We start from the raw sequence: 23,803 nt of genomic DNA on the forward strand, positions 1-23,803 counted from the left end.
CTTCAGCCAGGATAGCTTGATTCCAGTGGCATGGAGAGCACGGGACCCACGTCTGGGCATACCCTTCCCACTCGGGGTGAGAAATGCAAAAACAACAGTTGATGGACAGAATGCAGAACAATGTCATACATTCACCCCAGTACAGAGATCTGGACCTAAATCCATCATTTTTTTGCTCACCATGCCGTTCCATTTTGAACCCAGCCATATGCAAATCAGTCTTGACCCTGTGCCTCATACAATGGGCTGCCATGCACCAACGCAGGCCCCTTTGCACCATGGTGCAAGGGTGCCTGAGTAGCAGGGATGATTAGTTTTGTCCTGGAGGGCTCCACTCCCCCCACACCACAGGGGCTGTGGTGGCATACATTGCACCCGGTTGCTGGACCTCAAAAAGGGGCAGATAACTGAACAAATAAATATCACATTTATTATTGTAGGCTTGTCCTAATCTGCAAGCCACAAGGTTCTTGTCAAACTGACTGTTTTGATTAGGAGTGGACTCCTAATTCTTTTCTTCTTCCTGCGACCCAGTGCATCCTTTTCTTAATGTTGCTTTATGATCCTGGCTTCAATTTATAGCTCTGTAGGAGAGCTCAAGTCATCGCGAATTTGTGTACCGTTAAGAACGCGTGCTGGAAGTGCGAGTAACATGTTGAGTATCAGTGGGCACAACTTGTGCTATTGCTGTCGTTCTGAGTCTGAATTTTACAGCTCGGGTTGTTTTAGGCACCTCTTGCTCTGATAACTTTCAGTGGTACTCGCCAAGATAAGCAGCATTATGTTTGAGATTAATGTTTATCTAATGCTGAATTTAGCATCTGCATGCAGTCTCTGGAATGCCTAGTTTGGTAAGCAAGCTCTCTACATTTATGGATTTATGCCAAGTCAATTATTTTTCAAACTAGCTTTATTAGCCTACCGGTCACACTCTTATCTTCTAATAACCTGTTTTATGTAGCACTTTTTACTACTGTGCTGCCGTTTTTAAGCACTCTAACAACTGTTACTTTTGCCCAATTCGATGGTGTTCCGTTTGCTGATCTCTGTGCCTGTTGGTACCTGCAGTTCGACTAAAATACTAAACTAAAACTGAGCAAAATCAACAAGCCAGAATTAACTACTTACATGTGTCACAGGAGAGATAGCATCCTGGTTCCTTCTATAGCTGCTCTGCCTGAATTAAGCGTTGGTGCTTCCTGGCCTATATAATGTGTGTGTGTCTGCACCGCTGTTTGTGCTCTTCGTACTGTGCCGGAAGGAGAGTTTGCGCTGTTGCAGGCAGTTTCCGGAGTATGAGAAGAGTTTGCACCGATGCTACCTTTTGTACACCGACGCATGAGCTTTGTGAGGTATATGGGCTTTGGTTTATAGGGTGCACCAATTGTTGTTTCGCCCATGGCGCTGTTCGTCTAAAGGCCAACCCTGCTTGCACCGCAGAGGAGACATACCTAACGCGACCGCACACTTGCAAACAGCCTGGATGATTTGGACACACTGGGGCAGATTTACAAGAAGGTGACACATCTGTAGAGATGCGTCACTTTCCCTGCGCCAACATGCTAAATCCTTGCATCGCCGTGGCTGCGCCATATTTACAATATGGCGCACCAGAGCGAAAGGATTGACAGATGCGTCAGAAATTCTGACGCATCTATTGACGGAAAAGTCACGCATTGCTGGAGTCGTGTCGCAAGGACAACGCAACTCCAGCAATGCTCAGGGGCACCCTGGGGCAGATTTACAATCCCCTTGCATTACTTTTGCACTGTCGTTGCATCACTTTTGTGACGCAACGGCAGCGTAAAAGTTGCGGCCCATTTACAACGTGACGCATCTAGGAAGATGCGTCACGTTGTGAAGCCCTGCGCCACATTAAACCTGCATCAGGTTTAATGTATGCAGGGTGGGCGTTCTGTCGCAAGAAGCCCCGTAAAAGTGACGCAGTGACATCTACAAGATTTCACTGAGTCACTTTTACGCCCATGCTGCGTCAAAACCCTGCGCCTGCTTAAAGCAGGCGTGAGGAGTGACGCAGCATGTTAGGCATAGGGTGGCCCTAAGCATTGCTGGAGCTGCGTCGTGCTTGCGACACGACTCCAGCAATGCGTGACTTTTCCGTCAACAGATGCGTCAGAATGTGACACATCTGTCAATCCATGTGCTATGGTGCGCTGTATTGTAAATACGATGCATCCATGGTGACGCAAGGGTATTTCATGTTGGCGCAGGGAAAGTGACACATCTCTAGAGATGCATCACCTTCTTGTAAATCTGCCCCCCTATGCCTAACATGCTGCGTCACTCCTTACGCCTGCTTCAAGCAGGCGCAGGGTTTTGACGCAGCATGGACGTAAAAGTTACTCAGTGAAATCTTGTATATTTCACTGTGTCACTTTTACGGGGCTTCCTGCGACGGAACGCCCACCCTGCAAATATTAAACCTGACGCAGGTTTAATGTGGCGCAGGGCTTCACAACGTGACGCATCTCCCTAGATGCGTCACGTTGTAAATGGGCCGCAACTTTTACGCTGCCGCTGCGTCACAAAAGTGACGGAACGACGGTGCAAAAGTGACACAAGGGGCTTGTAAATCTGCCCCACTGTATAATGGACATTCAAAAATGTCTTATCAGGCGTTATGTCATAGACAAACACAAAACAGGAAGAATAGATCAACAAATTAACAAAGAAGGAAAGTCTTTTCAATATTTTAGGACGTGATTTGTGTCAATGGATGGGAGACGCAAATGTGTAACGTATAAAAAATGTCTACATATTGACGGAATATGACTCCGTACATAATATTATCCCATTGTTTGATATGCATTCAATTTATTTCATAGGTGATTTGTTGGGAATCTTTTCATAATTGCTGTTATTTGACATGGACTGGATAGGGATGGCTTCCGTTGTTTTGGAGGGTGGGACGGGCGTTCCGACGGGGCTGCCTCCAATGAGGTCTGTCACTATGATCAGTATACCTTACGTTGTGCCTGGCTTCATTTTACAATTTTGCATATATGTGTCAATTGCTTTTTGTTATACTCGCTGACAGTGTATCATTATGTATTTCCTTTGTCCAGTAATATACAAGAAAATTTGAAAATAAAGATTAAAAAAAATATATATAAAAAAATGTCTACATATACATTTGTGAAATCAAATAGGCCTTTCAAAACACTCAAAATGAATCATGCTAGAGAAGAACTTGTGTACTCTTTTTTTGTCTAGCAAAGCAGTGCAAACTAGTTTTGTACTGTATTGATTTAATCTCTCTGAACGGTCTCCATCCAGTGTTTCTTCAAGTGTTTTGCTTTTGGCCCCCCCCCCCCCCTCCAATGACTCGCTGATTGCAGGACCCGCAGATTGCTTATGATTGGCTTCAATGTCTGAAAGTCGTCACCTTTGACGCCATTGTGATTGTCCGCTTATCGCCAAACAGACCCGAATTAAAAGCAGCGACACTGGGAGAGGCAAATCACAAACACCTCCAACATTGCAACTGTGACACACAACTCGCTCTTCTGTCTGCCATATGTTATCCTGACTTCACACCATGGCTTCGCTTCACACTTCCATTCTGACGCCAACGTGGTGTGAAGAATGACAAATATTTGGAGCTAATGAGAGGAGATGCAACTTTTTCAGCAACACGTGTGAACCCTGCAGTCTCCTTACGGCTCTGCTTCGAAATCCGCCTGACAATCTATTCAAACTCTTTCGGACGTAAAAAAACACATTAACGTTTGGCGACAGTAAATTCATGTTTGGGCAGAAAACGGTTCGGACATGCACAATACATGGCCAACCAATCAACGAAATACCTGTGAAACACAGTACTTTTAGTTCAGAGACTTGCAGTCCGGGCTCATTTCATGGAAGGTGATGTTTTTTAAATTAACCGTGCCCGATAGACATTCTCGAAGATTCTGTCGAATCTCTGCAGATACAAGAAATACAGGGCCATATTATCAAGGACGGCGTTAAAATTATCGCCGCTTGATAATATGCCCTGGAGAATTCCAATAGAAACCCATGTTCACACCGGAACATGGGGGTATATTTACAAGCGGGCGATAAAAAATTATCGATGCTTTTGCGGCCGTTTTCGGCCGAAAAGCGGCGATAATTATATCGCCTAATTAGCAAGGCCACGCTAACGCGTGAAACCTTGCTTTAGCGTGGGGATTCCTAACGCCCAGCTTTACATCTCTAATGAGATGCAAAGTGGGCGTTCCTGACCTAACATGACAGGAGAAATGTCGCTAAGCGACATTTCTCCTATCATCAAGCCCCACGCTATGAAGCATAGCGTCAGGAAAAGTAGCGATAACCCCTGTAATCGCTACTTTCCTTACGCCTGCTTCAGGACTGACTTAGCCATGATATCCTATGGTAGGTGGATATCATGGCTAAGTTTGTGAGTCCCTATCAACAAGCTAACGCCACATTGCGTGAGATTATAGCTGGGTTTCCAGCGATAATCTCACGTTAGGCAGTTAGCGTGAGGATTTTTATCGCTGAGGAGATAAGCGTTGCTAATAGCACGCTATCTCAGCGATAAAAATCCACGTTACCCGGCGATAATTATACTCACGCTAAGAGCGCTGAGCCATAATTATCGCCGGTTGTTGCTGATATGCCCATGGCTTCTATGGGAATTCACAAGGGCATATTATCAAGCCCATTATCGCCGCTTTAGCTGCAGGACTGCAGCTAAAGCGGCGATAATTTTAACGCCGTCCTTGATAATATGGCCCACGTTCTTTTTCGCTTTCGGGATCTCGAGGATCTGTGATGAACGTTTTATGTCCAAGTAATTCCGAAACTGTATTTACTGACACCTCACCTGGAAGTCACACCCGATTCATTTTCTAAGGGTGGCAAAGAGCACCCCCATCAGCTTTTTTTATCTCGTTTTCTCTATTGCTCTACAACCATAATATCGCTCCTCTCTAAGGGTCGAGAACTCCCCACTCTCCTTCTGGCTACCCCCTCTCATTTGTCAGTCCCACCTTTCACTCTGTTGTCTAGGGTTGGACTGGGACAGAAAATAGGCGGGGACAGCAACGTAAAAGTGGATCCAATTAGCGAATTAGATACCTGAAAAAGTGGCCATTGTTTGCTAATTTCAATTTTTGAACTTGCAAAGACACAGACTAAGGGGGGGTATATTTACAAGCCCCTAATGCCCCCAGAGCGTCACTTTTTCTGATGCTCCAGTGGCATTGTGCTAATCCCCATATTTACAAGGTGGTGCTAAGCCAGTTAACGTGGCTTAACATCACCTTGTAAATACGCCCCTTTCTCTCGCAGTCAGCTGTGGCACAGGGGCGTGCATTGGGTGTTGCTGTGGGTGTTCCACCGCAACGCCCATTGTTTTTTGACGCTGTCCCAGATTTACAAGGCTGGGGCAGCACCTCTTAGTGGCGATATGAGGGGAAATTATTCATTTCTCCTCGTTTTTTGCTGTTTCCATATGTGCTGCATTTAGCACACATAGGAAGAGCAAATCGCCATTATTGATTGTTTATGTGCAGGAAGGTGTCCCATCCTGCAAATAAACAATCGCCCCTGCAGCCCAGGCACCCTTGCAAACAAGGCTCAAAGGTGCATGCAATGGCGCTAGGCAGCTTTTGTAGCACCAACACTAGGGGAAACACAGGGGTGTACCGTATTTTTGAAAATACAGCACATCCCAGCATTGTGAACATTTTGGAGTGCGGCGTCGCCAAATTTGGCATAACACCACTCTCTGGCATTTTCTTGTAAATATCCCCGTAAGTGTTTTGTAAGGTAAGGAACACATACAGAGTTGAGCTCGCTGCACGCAATGCTTGTTTTAGCATCAGGAAATCAAGAGCAAAAGCCGGCCCACCAGACCATGAAACAGGCCGACAAACAGACAACTAAACAGGCCCACATACTGGTCTTCCAGCCCAGCCCATCGAGCACTGCCTGATTGCCATATAGGCCAGTCTGACCCTACTGTTGTCTTACTCCTCTCTCTCTCTACATCTCTCTTAAGAATTCACTAACATGCCAGTTAAAGTACAGGACCTGTTCTGCGTTATAAAACGGCCATTTCTAAAGTAGTAGTCTAGTCCTTTCCATTAAGCACAAAAAAGAATTAAAATGTTTCACTAGAGTAATGTTACAAAGTGTGATGTGTGCGTCAAATATTTGTATTTACATGGATTGCCAGCAGTCCCTTTGTGGTAAATAATTTTCATTACCTGGACTTAATTTGATACGGAAACATAATAAAACAGCTCAGTAAAATGAGAGGCAGAATCCGTGGTATCAGAGGTTCGGAATGGGCTTTATTCCAATGAACGATTATAATCGGTTGCTCCAAGTTCCATCACCACGGAGGTTCAGGAAGTGAAGTACATACATTATTGACAAGAAATGACTTTTATAGTACATACATTACAATGAAGCGAATGCAGTAGGCGTAACAATTGATAAGGAAAATGACGATTTCATATGCGTAACCGAAAATGGGTGTAATAAGGAGTAAAAAAGGAAAATAATTGGTTATGATGTCATATATAGGTGGATCTATAAGATAATACTTGGCATAGATGCGCGCGCAGCAGTATGACGTGTGATTGACGTGTAACTAGGGGGTGAAGGGGACTTGACATTTAGCTCTACATGTGGCGACAGAAGTCTGGAGGGTCAAGTCAACCTAATCCCAAATCATATCTAACATCCTATGTTTAAAGAACTATGTTATCCAAAAGAGAGGTCTCTTCGAGTGGAATCTTATTCTATACTGACTATACTGACTGTTAGTGCGTGTACAAGCGTCTAAGTGTCTACACTAGATGCGAGGGCGGAATCTTCCATAGCAACAGGGCTATGAATTACTTGTATGAAGACAGAGAAGTCGGGCCTTTGCTTGGTAGCTGGCAGAATGTTTACTTAAGCTACTAGACAGGAATGCATCGGGCAGGGAACGGAGCAGATAATTTCGAAGGTGAAATACAGTTCTTGGCAGGCAGCAAGCTGATGTCAGGCTTCGTGAGCCGCGCAGAGAATGAGACAAAGTTCATGGTCACAGATGCAGGCTCAGACTGGAGTTTTCAGAGGCAGAAGGCAAGAAGAGTTCGATGACAGAATCAGGGCCTTGCCTGGACTGTAAAATGGCATAAGTGAACCATATAAAGGCGGTGGCCTTTCGTACTTAGGAAGGGAATATCCGGCCTATTCATGGCGGATCTGACAGAGGACATGTTGACGGTGGACGCACATGTGTTTGCGTCTTCATAACTGGAACTGGAGGGAACATACATGTACTTGTAACATGCACATAGAACCGTTGGGGTCCAAGATAGGGGACATAACTGACCAGAAAAATCCATATTTCCACATTCCCTCCTTGTCCCCTACTTGCCCGTCAAGAGATATCAATCTTCATTAATCCATTGATCTGTTCATATAGCATCATTTGTTCTTCTTTCTTCTTCCGGGATCTTGAATGAAAATCTTGATGTGGAATGCACGATGTGGCACACAGACCACAAATCGCTGGTCCACATTGCAGACATAGACAGCAACTGAATAATATGAGAAGGCCAATACCTAGGAAGGATAGGACTCTCCATCCCCAGGCTGATATCACGCTCCAAAACCAACCGGACCAAGTCCAGGTGCCTGGATTCTGGTGTATCTGGCTTACAATCTTATGAAGGCGGGTTATGGCCTTATATACAGATGGCGAATTTTCTGGTATGAATATGCAACAGCTTGATCCGATGACCCTACAAGCTCCGCCCCTATCAGCCAGGATGACGTCAAGGACAAGACGATTTTGAAGCACAACAATCCGCATAGCAGACTGCTCTTCTGTTAAATTGCCTAAGGCGGAAATAGTTTCATTCACTACTGCTTCAAGGGTTCTAGTTAATCTACGTATCAGCTTACTATTAGTAACAGTACCTATATAGGGAAAGATGCCTTTATTGAAATCTGTGTATTTTTCCCATGCTGTTTCAGTGTAATCGACAATCGGGAGATCTCTCCGCTCTCTATTGTGTACTAAATGAATATTTCTATAATAATCAGGAGGAGCTAGGAAAACAGGTGGCAAAAGGAATGCAATGTAGCAGGTACCATCCCAATCTAGGGGTAGACGCATATATGCAGTCTGACCACATATAAAGTAGGAGTGGCGACAAGCTCTAAATGAGGATTTGCCTTGATCACTGAATTCTACTATAGTAGTGCATTTACTATGGCCCATATGTATGGAACCAACTTTTCTTACACACAATTCACCTTTCGCTGGGAATACTGACATGGTTGGTAAAATTAGTTCAACTTCGGATTCGACATTTAGAATCATGAGATTAGGTGTAAAGTTACCTAATCCATATACTTCATTTTCTAGATCAGTTCCTGTTCCTTTGGGGCGACCCTCCTTGTCAGGGTAACAGACTTTGAATAAAACTAGGTTCAGATTTCCCCATACCCAATGGTCTTGATAAACTGCTGTGTCTGAGTCTATGGAATTGATTAAGCTGAACCATGCTCCACAGGAGCCATTATGTGAAAACGGATGTGGAAAGAAAGGCAAGACTCCTTCATAATTCTGATAGGGAGGGAGCCGGCCACATACCCAACAATTAGTTGCATTACTAGTCTGGTGGGAATGATGTAACATACTAATGAAAGTGTTATTGCGCAGCGCAAGTCTATAAGACAATTCATCCGGAGGTAAGTCACTAAAAGAATGTTCAGCAGTAACATTGTAAACATTTCTGGCAATAGGGTGATATATGTGCAACAATATACTTGCAGTAATTATTAAAAGACTCAAGAAAAACAAGATTAATAATGTCACTATGCAGTGGCTACGCAGTGATTTACAATACGCCTGTCGTTTCAACATTTTCCGGGTGCTTTCTCTACTCAGGTCCAAGGGATACATGTCAGAGACAATTCAACCGCTTCACCTTGGAGAGGACTTAAACAATCAAATTGCTCGACTGGTTGGGCCTAAGCTTTAGTTTATAGTGTTCAGAGTTGCTCTGTTCAACGAAAGGAAGTTTTGAGTCAATGGGTGAAGACACACGAGGTGGGCTGTTTACATCTGCAGGAAGTCCATGAAATTTCTTGATATGGCTTGAATGAATCCATCCTTTCTTGCCCTCGATCTTCACGGCTGTCCTTGTGGTCAGTAAAACCAACTTGGGTGTCTTCCACCTGGGCTCCAGCTGAGTCTTTCGGTCGAAATTTCTCACAAATACGAGATCACCCGGAACTACGTCATGGGGTTTCACCTCAGTGTTGTCAGGAAAGGCTGCAGCTACCTGTGAACGACAAGATTGTAGTGCAGACATCAAGGAAGCCAAGTAATCTGTCAGCATATTACAGTCAATATCAGTTATTTTGCGTGGTATAGGCGTCCCCCACATATTTGGTGGTCTGCCGAAGATCACCTCATACGGGGATAGCCCTGTTCGAGAGTGTGCGACCATTCTTGTGAAAAAGAGTGCAACTGGTAGTGCTACTACCCAGTCGACACCTTTCTCCCTACATATTTTGGACAATCTAATTTTCAGTGTCTGATTATGTCTTTCTACGAGACCTGCTGCTTCGGGGTGTCGGACACAGTGGAATTTCCACTGATAACCTAACAAAAGTGAAACGTGTTTCATTAATTCGGATGAGAACGGCTGGCCGTTATCTGAGTGAACAACGCGTGGTAAACCGTATCGTGGGAAGAATTCTCGAACCAACTGTTTGGCAGTAGTCGGGGCAGTGTAATCTGAAACCGGGTATGCCTCCGTCCAGCGGGACAGAGCGCAGACAACTACGAGAACATATTTGAATCCTCGACATCGTTCCATCTGGATATAATCCATCTGGAGGACTTCAAAAGGGTGATTAGGAGGATGAAATCCACCTTGTTCTACGGGAACACTTTTTCCTGGGTTGAACTGGCAACAGATCATACAGGTACGGACCTTTTGTTTGGCTGCTGCTCGTAAATGTTTATTGAACCAAATGTGTTGAATGCTGTCTAGCATAGCTTTTTCTCCTAGATGTGCTGGACTATGTATAGTGTTAATTAAAACTTGGACCATTGAATCAGGAAGGAACCACACGGACTTTTCTTTCATCATCCATCCTTGATCCGTTTGGATCCCTCCTAATTCAGTCCATTTCTTTATTTCTTCTGATGTAGCATGTGTCTGGATGTCAATTACGTCAAAAGTAGGATCTTTAACTGTCATACAATGTGTCAGCGTCGGAACTATTGTCTTTGTCATGTCGGATTTTTGAGTTTGAGCTGTCTGTTTAGCTGTTCTGTCAGCTAAATCATTGCCTTGAGAAATGATATCAGTAACTTTCGTATGTGCTTTGCACTTCATAATCGATATTGCAATCGGTAGATGTATCGCATCTAATAAGGCATGAATGAGGGGTCCGTGCTGAATGTGGGCACCGTGGGAAGTTAAATAACCTCTCTCTCGCCACAGCACGCCGAAGTCATGTACAACTCCGAATGCATAACGTGAATCAGTGTATATGTTGACTTTTTTATTTGTAGCTTGAATACAGGCTTGTGTCAGAGCGACGAGCTCTGCTGCTTGAGCGGACAAAGTATTTATACGATTAGTTTCAATGACTTCAGTATCTGTTGTGACTGCGTAAGCAGCCACCAACTCTCCTGTACTTGTTCTCATACATGAACCATCTACATACAACGTCAGGTCTGGATCTGACAATGGAACATCTGTCAAGTCTTGTCTGGGTTTCGTCGTGATAGTGATAACTTCAATACAATCATGAGCTAATGGGTCTGTTCCATTTACAGGTAAAAGTGTGGCAGGATTCAATGTGTTACAGCGTCTGATTTCTATGTGTGGCTGAAACAATGTAAGCTCGTACCCTGTAAGTCGTGCTATAGTCAAGTGTTGTGTTTGCGTTCTATTTACAAGAACCTCTACTGCATGTGGTACTTGAACTGTCAATGGATGTCCTAACACTATGGCATCGCTTTGTCTGATTGCTAATGCTGTCGCTGCCACTGATTTCAGGCACGCAGGCAAAGCCTGAGCTACGGGATCTAATGTACTAGAAAAATAAGCACATGGTTTGTGTGCTCCTGCTTGTTCCTGTGTGAGTACTGACAAGGCAGTACCTTCGCGTTCTGTAACGAAGAGTGTAAACTGTTTTCTGTAACATGGTGTTGCTAAAACAGGTGCTTGACATAAAGCTTTCTTTAGGCTTTCAAAAGCTTGTGTATGTTCCTGCGTCCAAGGGAGAACAGTCGATGTGGCTGCCTCCTGTGTTGTCAACTGAATGAGTGGTTTTGCTAGAAATGCGTATTGCGGGATCCACTGTCTACAGTATGAAGTGAGGCCTATGAAAGCCCGCACCTCCTTTTGTGTCTTGGGTATTGGCATGTTAGCTATTAACTGAATGCGGTCTGGTGTAAGCTGCCTTCCCTCCTTGGACAGCGAGTGTCCAAGATAAATAACTCGCTGGACACAGAATTGCAGCTTAGAAGGGGACACCTTGTGCCCCTTTTCTGCTAGAAATTGTAAAACTGTCAGTGATGCTTTTTCACAATCAGGTTCGCTTCGGGCGGTGATCAGCAGATCATCGACATATTGAAGCAAGGCAGTGTTAACTGGCATGTGGATACTGTCAAGTTCTCGTTTCAGTGCTTGGCTATAGATGCTGGGGCTTTCTGTAAATCCTTGAGGTGCGCGTGAGAATTTAAAGCTACGTCCATTTAAACTAAATCCGAACAAATATTGGCTTTCCGGATCTATTGGGACGCTGAAAAAGGCGTTTTTAAGATCAATTACAGTAAAGAATGTTGCTTCGGAATCAATAGCTGTCAGTAATGATGAAATATCGGGGACCACAGGGAATTGTGGCACAATACATTTGTTTAATTCGCGCAGATCAATAACCAATCGATATACTGGCGGGGCCTTTGGATCTGTTTGTTTAAGAATCGGAATTATTGGTGAATTACATACATTGGAGTCCGTTTCTACAACCACTCCTTGGGCAATGAGCTCGTCAATGATTTGTAGTAAAGCCACTACAGCATCTGGTGGTAACTTGTATTGTCGCATTCGTGGTAGTACCACTCCTGCCTTTAATGTGACTCGATATGGTGTAATAGTCATGCAACCAACATCAGTAGGGCCTTGTGCCCATAGATGTGTAGGTAAAGTCTGCAGTCGGGGATCCATGTCTCTAGATACATAATGACCTTTAAAATCACGTAAAAACAATCTTACTCCTTCCGGAGAACAACATATTATAGCTCCTAGAGCTTTCAATGTTTTTATTCCTAACAGGTTTTCTGGACATGATTTAGTAAGCAATAAATCTGTAGTTCGGGTCAAAGGTCCTATCGTAAGTGGAAGAGGTTGTGACACTTCATTAACAATAGGTTTTCCTGAAAAACCAAGGGAAATATTCTGAGAGCCTGAGAGGGGTGCCCCTGGAACTTCACTACGTTTTATGGTCGTTCGACTTGCCCCTGTATCGAGTAAAAATTTTCTGTCTTGGCCTAACAATTCACTATGTACATAAGGTCCTTCTTGATCTACAGGGATCTCGATAAGGGGTAAGTCAACTTCCCTCTCTAGGCTGGTTCATGCGTATCGTTGGTAATCAGGATAGTCGTACTGTGCGGTCTGGTACAGTTGTCGTGTCGTGGTTTGTGTGGCAGCAGCAGGCAGCGCTGGTGCAGCTGGCACAAACTGCACAGACTGTGGTGGAGCTGGCATGGACTGTGCATGCTGCGGTGCTCCTTGTTCATTCTGATCCTGTCTAAGTGGTCGTGGTCTTTCTTGTGTTTTACCTATGGCGATATTATGTTTCAAAACTGGACAATCGTGTACGTAATGACCTGGCTTTTTACAATAATTGCATGTCCCTTTTACGGGTCCTGCTGAATCACCGGAATGTGTCATACCCTTTTTATGTCCCTCAGCTGGAACTGTCTGAGAAACTAGCATTTTCATTTTTGTGTCTTTCATGCGTCTGTGTTCATGTTCTTGTTCCTCTCTAATTCTATTGTGATGGTATTGTAACATTTGTAACATTTGTGATGGAGTGTTACCTTGCCAGGTACTCTCGAATTTTAATACTCTATTCTTTACTTGGGGCAGGGCATTCTCCACTAATTTTGTTACAAACAGATGTGGGTATGATTCGCTACTTGCTTTTATGCCACTGTTTATACCAAAACATTTTTCAAATCGGGCATAGTAATCACTAGTGTCTTCATCTTGCTTCTGTTTACAGGCTGAAATTGTACCCCAATCTTCCTTTTTCGTAGTTAATAAACGTGGCAGTTCCTGTACTAGTAAACCTGGTAGTGCTTTAGTTTTATCCCCGAGTCCTGCTCCTGCAGTTCGGGCCTTTTCTTCTGCTTCTAATACTGACCATTCTATCTTTTGGTCTCCTACCTCCCACTCTTTTTCCCTGAGTTTCTCATAAATGCCAGCAGGCATCAATACCTTTAATATTGTCATAATGTCGGGATAGGTATACTCTCCCATGAGTAGCATGTCTTTAATTTCTCGGTGAAAACCCGCTGGATCTTTGTCATGACTGGGTACCACTTTCTTCATTTCTAACAATTCTATTTTTGATATGGGCGTATATACAAATACGCGCTTAAACTCGTTGTCCTCGCCCTTTATTGGGTGCACTTCTCGTAAGGGATTCTGTCTATCCATGTAATACGTGGTTCTTTCCTTGATGGGTAGTGAAACATGTTCTGAACATACAAAAAGAATATACTGCTTTCTTGATTCTAGAATTTCTTTAATCAATTTAGTACCTGAACCTCTCCATCTTTTCATGAGTAATTCAGTCAATATATCAGGTAAGGGACCAGGGTCCGAATGCTGACTCTGATATAGTATAATGAGTTGTTGAATCATATAAATCCCAGCTAACCGCTGTTCATCCGGGGTGAGATTCAAAAATGCGCGTGCTACTGTGTCATCACTATATTTTCCGGGACTGTCAACCCAATGGACAGCTGACCTGGCTAATTCTTGTTCATCCATAGAATCGAGAAAATGATAACCCCTTCGTTCTCGGAGTAATTTATCAGCTGTTTGGAACGAATGCTCGTTAGACCTTATATGTACTATGGGTGTTTGAAATTTTCTGTTATTTTCTAGACACATCGGACGTGTCGGATCAGTAAGACATCTAGTACTATTACAAGATCTTCTTCTACCTACATAGGCTATAGTTTCTGACTGTCCTGTGGGCAGTCCTGATCCTTCTTCCTCGCTTTGATCGAACTGGTCTACCGCTAATCTTTCTTCGTGTAGGCGTTCTATTTCTTTTCGGATCTTTCTGCACATGGCTATTATACAATTTTGTTTATCATGTCTTCCTTCTGATATATTCTGACTCCATCTGGTAAGAGTTTGCATTGCTTCCGGGTCTACCCCTGGTCGGTCTTGATTTCTGATCACACAATTTATGAGGAAACGTAACAGTTCCCCTTGTATCTCCACTTTCTGGTATTCCATAGCTCTGTTAATACATTCAGAATCTCGTCCGGTTTGGACAAAATGATATATATTGTCTAGATGTGCAGTCATTCCTGGTAATTTCCCTAAATACACTGCGGCTCGTCTGATACGTAATGATGCTAGGGTCATTTCGTCCTCTTTTCCGGGCACAGGGTCATATCTACAATCTATCAGAAGTTCCTTAAGCGTACGGGCATTTATGAGTTTGGGGGTACGTGAATGTGCTGACTCTTGAAAAGTAAGTTTATTTATTCGAGGCGGCGTAGAAAAGATATTGGTAGCACCTCCGGTAGCCCCATCTGGGGTATCGGGTGTGAAAGGATTCGTTGAACGTGATACAGCAACTATAGGTGTGGATACAGCTATAGAAGTAGTTGTAGGGGCAGATGCAGAAACAGATGTGCTTGCCGGAACTTGTGTCAGAACTTGATGCTGTAACGATACGGGTACTGGATCTTGGCGTTGAACCTCCCTGCCAGGCGGTCTATGTGGGGCGGGATTAGCATACTCGGGAGCTGCGTCATCTAAATATGAGGAAAGAAAAACATCTTCTGCGGTTCTAGGATGCCCCTTAGGGTGTACCTTTATTGGAAATAATGGGGTTGGCAAGTCTTTTGGTATCTCTGGAGTAGCCTTAGGTAATCCTTCAGCCAGAAGGGGATACATACCACTCATAAGGGCATTTCTTTGTCTGTCTACTTGTTCTGATTTCACTCGTGCACCTTCTTCGATTAATAGATTTTCTCGGACTTCATTTGATTTTTCTTTACTCTTCTCTTCCTGTCTACGTGCTTTTTCTGTTCGTCTATGTGATTCTTTACGCCATAATTCAACGGCGTCTTTCTGTGATTGTCTAACTTTCCTTTTCCATAATTCTTCCTCTACTTTCACGATGCACTCTGCATCCCAGGTCCCCGCTGTGGGCCACCTCTGACTTTCTGGTAATCCCTTGGTGTAGTCTACCCATAAATCAAGAAATAATATAGCGTCTAAGCCATGTTTATGATACATGAAGTACCCTGGAGTGTCCCTAGGAGGAATAGGAACGGCTTCTTCGAGTACCCCTTTTCTAGTTGTGATTTGTCTTAGTTTCGAAAAGAGTGGCATATTGAAAACTGATCTGATACTTGATTTTGAACAAACTTAATACCATAAACACAATAATGAACAGTCATCCATACCACAATATACAGGACGTTTAACACATTAAACATTAAACATTAAACATTTTTTTTTAACCTTTAAAATAACCAACAATGATGATCGTCTGCATAACTAATCACCAAGCATAATTCTTTGACAATAACTAGATACTTCGGAATACTTGATATACTGCTAAACAGTACAGATACACTGCTGAAACAGTGCAGACCGGATTTGTGTACCCCAAACCCGTCTTGACCGGCACAAACTATGTGCACGTCAGAAATGCCTCCCCAGCAATGGTACTCACCGGGTAGCTTCGGAAACGGAAGGCCTCAGAAACTTGACTGAACTTGAACCGGACTGGACTCGACTCGAACACTTCGGACACTGGACTCGACTTGGGACTTCGGACACTGGTGGGCCTCTGTATACCTCGGATCTTGCTCTCTCAGCTAGGCTCTGGTCGGGATACTTCGCACTTCTCACCGCCTCGTCTGGGTGTTGATCGCAGCCTCAGTCGCCCCCGCTCGACCGGAGGGAGATACAGGAAATCCTGCTGGTACGCGTTGTTGTCCGTCCAGCTGTGGCAGGAGACCGGGCCTGCAACTCACCGCCGGCGCGTGAGATGAGAAAGTGTCCCTGTTCGGGCGCCATTCATGTGGTAAATAATTTTCATTACCTGGACTTAATTTGATACGGAAACATAATAAAACAGCTCAGTAAAATGAGAGGCAGAATCCGTGGTATCAGAGGTTCGGAATGGGCTTTATTCCAATGAACGATTATAATCGGTTGCTCCAAGTTCCATCACCACGGAGGTTCAGGAAGTGAAGTACATACATTATTGACAAGAAATGACTTTTATAGTACATACATTACAATGAAGCGAATGCAGTAGGCGTAACAATTGATAAGGAAAATGACGATTTCATATGCGTAACCGAAAATGGGTGTAATAAGGAGTAAAAAAGGAACATAATTGGTTATGATGTCATATATAGGTGGATCTATAAGATAATACTTGGCATAGATGCGCGCGCAGCAGTATGACGTGTGATTGACGTGTAACTAGGGGGTGAAGGGGACTTGACATTTAGCTCTACATGTGGCGACAGAAGTCTGGAGGGTCAAGTCAACCTAATCCCAAATCATATCTAACATCCTATGTTTAAAGAACTATGTTATCCAAAAGAGAGGTCTCTTCGAGTGGAATCTTATTCTATACTGACTATACTGACTGTTAGTGCGTGTACAAGCGTCTAAGTGTCTACACTAGATGCGAGGGCGGAATCCTCCATAGCAACAGGGCTATGAATTACTTGTATGAAGACAGAGAAGTCGGGCCTTTGCTTGGTAGCTGGCAGAATGTTTACTTAAGCTACTAGACAGGAATGCATCGGGCAGGGAACGGAGGCGATAATTTCGAAGGTGAAATACAGTTCTTGGCAGGCAGCAAGCTGATGTCAGGCTTCGTGAGCCGCGCAGAGAATGAGACAAAGTTCATGGTCACAGATGCAGGCTCAGACTGGAGTTTTCAGAGGCAGAAGGCAAGAAGAGTTCGATGACAGAATCAGGGCCTTGCCTGGACTGTAAAATGGCATAAGTGAACCATATAAAGGCGGTGGCCTTTCGTACTTAGGAAGGGAATATCCGGCCTATTCATGGCGGATCTGACAGAGGACATGTTGACGGTGGACGCACATGTGTTTGCGTCTTCATAACTGGAACTGGAGGGAACATACATGTACTTGTAACATGCACATATATATATATATATATATATATATATATATATATGGACAGAACAGGTTCCCAAACTCCAGCAGGTAGGCGGAAACGGGTACAGACCACAACACGCTGAAGAGTATATTTCGTGCAAATTTATTCCATGTAGATCGGCTTGACGCGTTTCGGCCGCGTTACCACGGCCTTGATCACATCATATATATATATATATCTCCTGGAGCCCAGCGGCACCGTCTCACTCACCTGACTGTAGTGGGAGGAGCTGAGAGACTGCTTATCAGGACAGATCTCTAAGCAAACAGTTGAATTCACCAGCCTGTGATACCGGCACTGATGACGGCCACGGAGGCCAGAAACGCGTCTGCCATTGCTTCACGGACTGTTTAGCCAAAGCTGGAAATTTTGCTCATTAAATTCTTTTCCGCATCCGGAGCTGTGTCCTGCTTGCTTTTGTGTTTAAGGTGAGCGTTGGATTGTATATATATATATATATATGTATATATTCACTGAAAAAACCACAGGTTTCAGGGACATTATAGTTAGTTGGACATTTCACTCGTACAAGACCAGAGAAATTCGGCTGTTATAGTTAGTTGAGCTAACTATAACTCACGCCCTCGCAATGCACTGCTGATGACGTCACATATTACATCATTCATGACATGGTCAGTGACATCACTGATGATATCACTGATGACATCTCAAATGACATCAATGATGACATCACTGATGACATCATCCACACGATAATCTGATGCACCTCCTCACACCCTAATATAACCTTTGATACCACCACTCACTGATTCCTAGGTTTACACACACGTCCATTCATTCACCCATACAGTCACTCATACATGCAGTCACTTATCACAACAGCACTATCATTTGCACTCATACACTAATACAGACACTCACACATCGCCACTCATCCATAGAGTTAATCACACACCTAGTCAGTAATGCAAAGAATCATCACACTCCCATTTACTTACGTATACAGTTATACACACACCACCTCACTTATTCATACAGATACTAACACATACTTACTCTCTTATACAATCACTGATACAAGCACACACTCATCCATACAGCCACTCTCACAATCACTCACTCTCACATATAGTCATTTATATATTCCAACACTCACATAAACTGCCTTTCACATATGTAGTTACTCACACATGTACCACTGAGACATCCATTTACTCACCAACAGACCCATACACACACTCACCCACCCATACAGCCCTTCACAGATGCACTCTTGAACCCATACACCCAGTGAATCACCTACTCACACATCTATACACCGAGTCACATACCCTGCCCCCACCCACCCACAGAGACACTCAGGCACCCATACAGATACTCAGACAACCAATCAATAACCCATATAGACATTCATGTAACTACTCCTCAACCCATGCAGCCGCTTACCCACCAACTGACAGGCTGATACAGACATTCACACAGTTTAGTTAATAACCCATGCATTCAGTAAGACATGTTTAATCACTCACTTATACACCCACTCATTCTTCAATACACCTTGGCCTATATATATATAAAACATATTTCAATTTTACAGAAACACACAGTCACTGGATGATGTAATTAGTGATGTCATCAGTGATGTCACTGACCATGTCATGAATAATGTAATATGTGACATCATCAGCAGCGGGGGCGCGAGTTGTAGTTAGCTCAACTAACTATAACGGCCGAATTTCTCTGGTTTTGTACGAGTGAAATGTCCAACTAACTATAACGTCCCTGAAACCTGTGGCTTTTTCAGTGAATTTCTAAGGTTTTTTCAATGCTAATTTCTAACTATAACTTCTCTGAAAGCGGCAGAAAGAGGCCTTGTTGCGAAATCATCCTTTGCCCCCAACTTTTTGTTGACGGGTACTGGTGATAACTGACTCTGACTAACCAGGTCTGGAGCCAGTGCTATGCTAAAAGACACTTAGAATACAGTGAAAACACCTACATACACTAGGGTACACTACTGTGATTGGCAAGACCTCCCCTGTAAGGCCCTAGTATATAATAGGGCAAGGGGATTAAAACTACTTCTAAGTCAGAGGTGCAGAAACATGCTTCTTTAACTAGTAGTCGTGTTTGCAGAGTGGTAGAGAAAGAATGCTGGGCATCCGACCAGCGCTTATGAATTCTGCTGCGTAGAACTTACAAGAGGTACCAGGAGGGCTTCTTGGCCCCCAAAATCCATCAGGAGTAAAGTGGACTTCATCTCCCATCCTGTAGTCTGCCAGGAGGCACGGTTGCAGAGTGGCGGAGAAAGAGGGCATGGCTTCCGAAGACATTTTAGCAATCCTACTGTGTGGGACTTACTGGAGATAACAAGAGGGATACTTTGCCCCCAAGGACATCCTTGGGGGCAAACTACCCCTCCTATTACCTCCAGTAACTACCACACAGCAGTATTGCTAAGATGTCTTCGGAGGCCATGTCCCCTTTGCCCACCACCCTGCAAACGCGCTTCCTGGCACGCTCTTTGATGGTGATTGAAGTGCCCTTCACTGTTGGGAGTCCTTAGGGGCCAACTAGCCTACCTCTTACCTCTAGTAAGCCCCACACAGTGGGATTGCTGAGAGGTGGTCAGAGGCCACGTCCATTTCTCCACCACTCTGCAAACACGCCTCCTGGCACACTCTTGGTTAGACGATGAAGTCCCCTTTCCTCATGAGGATCCCTGGGGTCAAACTAGCCCACCAGGTACCTCCAGTAAGCACCACACAGCTGGGTTGCTACGAGTGGTCTGAGGCCACGCCCCCTTTTTACACCACTTTGCAAATGCAGCTCCTGGCACACTGCTGCTTGGGTGATGAAGTCCACTTGTGTCCTGAGGTCCTCAGGACACAAGAGGACCTCATCACCCCACCAGCAGTGTGCCAAAAGGAGCGTTTGCAGAGTGGTATAAAAAGGGGCATGGCCTCAAACCACCTCCAGCTGTGTGGCACTTACTGGAGGTACCTCGTGGGCTAGTTGGCCCCCAGGGACCCTCAGTATTCAAGGGGACTTAATTCCCTGACTTAGAACGTGCCAGTGGGCGCATTTGCAGAGTTGTGCAGGGAGGGGGCGTGGCCTCCGACGAGATGAGGCTTTTCATTTGGAAAAAAAAAATGTTAGAAGGGGAGCTGTGTGGCCCACCTTCTTTTAATCTTTTTTTGGCCCATGGACCCCTTCCCTGGGGCATGGCCTTGTTTTTTAAAAAAGTAATATGGGAGGGGGGCCATCTGGCCCCCCTTCCCTGGGCCATTTTTGGCCCCGTCGACGGACCCCATTCCCGAAACATTGTCCCCGGGACCTGGCCCACCGCGGGCTTACGAATAATGAAGCGCGGGAGTCCGCGCTTAGTTTTTTTTGTTTTCTCGGTCGGATTCGTGCACCCAGCGCGAATTCGGACGATTTAAAAAAAAATGCTTTTTTTGGCCCTGGTGGTCATTGTGGGACCCGCTGAGAAGGCCTAGGGGGTCAGGGTGTTTCTACCCTTGCCTCCTTTTCTTGTTTTTTATCTCTTTCGCACCCTTTTTCTTGTGACTCGATTACCGAGTCACAAGATGGCTGCCAACACTTTCTGGTTTGGAGTGTTGGCAGCCAACCAGAGTGAAGCTCGTACCCGGGAAGGTTTGCAGATCCTCCTCGGTGCTCAGATATCGATATTTAATTTTTTAACATTTCTCTGGAACTACTGAATGGATGTACACCATTTATAAAAAAGGTCGCTTTCTGAACCAAGACCAACGTTTTTGTCAAATTTGATGTAATTCCATTCAGCAGTTGGGGTTGTAGTCTGCTTCAATATTCCTATTGAAATTAACATGGGGAAAACGCACATTGGGATCCCCTTATTTCTCGGCCCCCGCTCGCTGAATCACCGCGAAACTTTCAAGACAGGAGCTGACCGAAGTGGGCCATTAGTTTTGAAAATTTTGCAAAGATTCGTCAACCAAAGATATTGGCAAAAGAAAAAACGCTTTTCCTATGGTAACTAGGTCCTAACTATAACTACCTACTGGTGACTGCCAGTAGGTAATATATATATATATATATATATATATATATATATATATATATATATATATATATATATATATTCACTGAAAAAACCATAGGTTTCAGGCATGTTATAGTTAGAAATTAGCATTTAAAAAACCTTAGAAATTCACTGGAAAAAACCATAGGTTTCAGGGGTGTTATAGTTAGCTGGACTTTTCCCTCGCACAAAACAATTGAAATTCCCCCGTTATAGTTAGTTCAGCTAACTATAACTTGCGCGCCCGCAATACACTGCTGATGACGTCACATATTACATCACTCATGACATGGTCAGTGACATCACTCATGACATCACTGATCACATCTCCAATGACATCACTGGTGACATCACTGATGACATCATCCAGTGAATGTGTGTTTTTCAGAAAATTAAGTATGTTTTATATATGTATATCTCAAAGTCGATGGAAGAATAAATGGGTATATAAGTGTCTAATTGGATGATTTTTTTGTGAAAAATTGATTGTATAACTAACTGATTAAGTGTATCTTAGTGAATACATGGCTTAGTGAGTAATGTTTAAATATGTAAATATCTGTATCAGTCTCTCACTTTGTGTATAAGTGGCGGCATGTGTTGTGAGTAGCTACATGAGTGTCTATAGAGGTTATTAGTTGGTTTTTTGAGTATCAGTATGAGTGTCTGAGTGTCTGTATGGTTCGGTGGGGGGTATTACGTAGTGCATAGATGCATGAATGAGTGACTCGCTGTTTGTATGTGTTGAAGACAGCATGTGTGCAGGACTGTATGGGAGGATGAGTTTGTGTATGGGTGTGTTAGTGAGTGAATGACTGTCTCAATAGTGTCTTTATGAGTAACTACATATGTTTTAAACTAGTATAATTGACTATTGGTGGTTTTTGAGGGGAATACAAGCGTTGGCAGTGAACTACAATCTGGTGCCACGATCCACTGTGATGTCATTGATTCTGATTGCCAACAGCAAGCAACTCACTAGAGGAAGAAGGTGGGCACTACAAGTACCAGCAGGCCACTTCGAAGGCCACGCCCACTGAGGCGGGGTGTTTGGAATTCAAAAAGATGCCGCCAAAAATGCCTTGCTGTTGCCTTCAAGCCCTATGCCCCTGAGGAAGTGATACACGAAACGCGTCGGGAATGGACTTTTGAATTTGGTGGACTAAGTTGTGATTCACGCTGCTGCTTCCATCAATAAACAGATTTTGGCAAATACTTACCTGTGGTGCGGCGTCTTCCACAGCAGGCAACTTGGTGATGTTTGATGTTTAGCGGCTTGCCTGAGCCGCGGAAGACGACCCGATGCTGTTCACAGCATTCCTGCGAACCCGTCAACCGGCGGATTTGCTAATGGCACGGGTGCCGTTTTTTGAGGGGAATACAAGCGTTGGCAGTGAACTACAATCTGGTGCCACGATCCACTGTGATGTCATTGATTCTGATTGCCAACAGCAAGCAACTCACTAGAGGAAGAAGGTGGGCACTACAAGTACCAGCAGGCCACTTCGAAGGCCACGCCCACTGAGGCGGGGTGTTTGGAATTCAAAAAGATGCCGCCAAAAATGCCTTGCTGTTGCCTTCAAGCCCTATGCCCCTGAGGAAGTGATACACGAAACGCGTCGGGAATGGACTTTTGAATTTGGTGGACTAAGTTGTGATTCACGCTGCTGCTTCCATCAATAAACAGATTTTGGCAAATACTTACCTGTGGTGCGGCGTCTTCCACAGCAGGCAACTTGGTGATGTTTGATGTTTAGCGGCTTGCCTGAGCCGCGGAAGACGACCCGATGCTGTTCACAACATTCCTGCGAACCCGTCAACCGGCGGATTTGCTAATGGCACGGGTGCCGTTTTTTGAGGGGAATACAAGCGTTGGCAGTGAACTACAATCTGGTGCCACGATCCACTGTGATGTCATTGATTCTGATTGCCAACAGCAAGCAACTCACTAGAGGAAGAAGGTGGGCACTACAAGTACCAGCAGGCCACTTCGAAGGCCACGCCCACTGAGGCGGGGTGTTTGGAATTCAAAAAGATGCCGCCAAAAATGCCTTGCTGTTGCCTTCAAGCCCTATGCCCCTGAGGAAGTGATACACGAAACGCGTCGGGAATGGACTTTTGAATTTGGTGGACTAAGTTGTGATTCACGCTGCTGCTTCCATCAATAAACAGATTTTGGCAAATACTTACCTGTGGTGCGGCGTCTTCCACAGCAGGCAACTTGGTGATGTTTGATGTTTAGCGGCTTGCCTGAGCCGCGGAAGACGACCCGATGCTGTTCACAGCATTCCTGCGAACCCGTCAA

This window comes from Triturus cristatus, chromosome 7 (genome assembly GCF_964204655.1).
Source record: "Triturus cristatus chromosome 7, aTriCri1.1, whole genome shotgun sequence".
Classification (NCBI taxonomy): Eukaryota; Metazoa; Chordata; class Amphibia; order Caudata; family Salamandridae; genus Triturus; species Triturus cristatus.